This window comes from Chiloscyllium plagiosum, chromosome 3 (assembly GCF_004010195.1).
Source record: "Chiloscyllium plagiosum isolate BGI_BamShark_2017 chromosome 3, ASM401019v2, whole genome shotgun sequence".
Lineage (NCBI taxonomy): Eukaryota > Metazoa > Chordata > Chondrichthyes > Orectolobiformes > Hemiscylliidae > Chiloscyllium > Chiloscyllium plagiosum.
The window spans coordinates 1431742-1433546 of NC_057712.1; positions in this window are offsets into that span (position 1 = coordinate 1431742).

The following is a 1805-nucleotide window of genomic DNA, read 5'->3' on the forward strand; positions in this document are numbered from 1 at the left end:
TCGTAGCCTTTGCTCGGTTTCCCCAATGTACCATGTCTCCGGGCATCCTCGCCTGCAACGTATAAGATAGACAACGTTGGCTGAGTCACATGAGTACCTGCTATGTACAAGGTAGGAGGTGTCCCCACACGTAATGGTGGTATCTATGTCCACAATCGGACACGTCTTGCAACATCTACCGTGACAGGGTTGTATGGAGTTGTCCTGAGAGCCGGGCAGTTTGCTACGAGCGATGATCTGTTTGAGGTTTGGCGGTTGTTTAAAGGCAAGTAGTGGAGGTGTGGGGTAGGTCTTGGTGAGGTGCTCATCCTCATTGATAATGTGTTGCAGGTCACGAAGAACATGGCGTAACTTTTCAGCTCCTGGGAAATATTGAACATTCCTCCATTCCTGCATTCCTCCAGTCCTCTGGTACTAAAACTGTAGACAATGATGATTCAACTATCAAAGCCAAAGGCTCTGCTATCTCCTCCCTAGCTTCCCAGAGAATCCTCGGATAAATCCCACCCGGCCCAGGGGACTTGTCTACTTTCACTCCTTCTAGAATTGATAACACCTGTTCATAACTAACCTCGATCCTTTCTAGTCTAATATCTCGTACCTCATTCTTCTCCTCTACAATATTCTCCTTTTCCTGAGTAAAAACCGATGAGAAATGTTCATTTAGCACCTCTCCGATCTCCACAGGGTCCACACTCAACTTCACAGCTTCCACCCAAAACATATTAAAACAGCCATTCCCTATGGACAAGCCCTATGCATACACCGGATCTGCTCAGATGAGGAGGAACGTGACGGACACCTGAAAGTACTCAAGGATGCCCTCACAAGAATGGGGTACGATGTTCAACTCATCGACCGCCAGTTCCGACGTGCCACAGCAAGGAACCATAATGACCTCCTCAGGAGACAGACACGGGCTGTCACAGACACAGTGTCCCCTTCATTGTTCAGTACTTCCCAGGGGCTGAAAAACTACGCCATGTTCTTCGTGACCTGCAACACATTATCAATGAGGATGAGCATCTCACCAAGACCTTCCCCACACCTCCATTATTTGCCTTTAAACAACCGCCAAACCTCAAACAGATCATTGTTCGTAGCAAACTGCCCGGCTCTCGAGACAACTGCATATAACCCTGTCACGGTGGACGCTGCAAAACGTGTCCGATTGTGGACATAGATACCACTATTACGCGTGGGGACACCTCCCACCGTGTACATGGCAGGTACTCATATGATTCAGCCAACGTTGTCTATCTTATACGTTGCAGGCAAGGATGCCCGGAGGCATAGTACATTGGGGAAACTGAGCAAAGGCTACGACAACGGATGAATGGGCACCGCACAACAATCAACAGACAGGAGGGTTCCCTCCCAGTTGGGGAACACTTCAGTGGTCCAGGACATTCAGCCTCGGACCTTCGGGTGACCATCCTCCAAGGTGGACTTCGGGACAGGCAGCAGAGAAAAATGGCCGAGCAGAGGCTGATAGCTAAGTTTGGTACCCATAGGGAGGGCCTCAACCGGGACCTTGGGTTCATGTCACATTACAGGTGACCACCATTGCACTATACACACACACAGATACTCCTACACACACACAGGCACTCCTATACACGCATACACACGGATACACATACACACAGACGCGCACACAGACACCGACACACACCTTTACAGACACATACACTCCCACATTCACACATGCACCCCCTCACAGACTTAAGATACTCTGCACTCACTACACACACACTTTCTCACACTCACAACCCCCACCCCAGACAGACACACAGACAGACAAA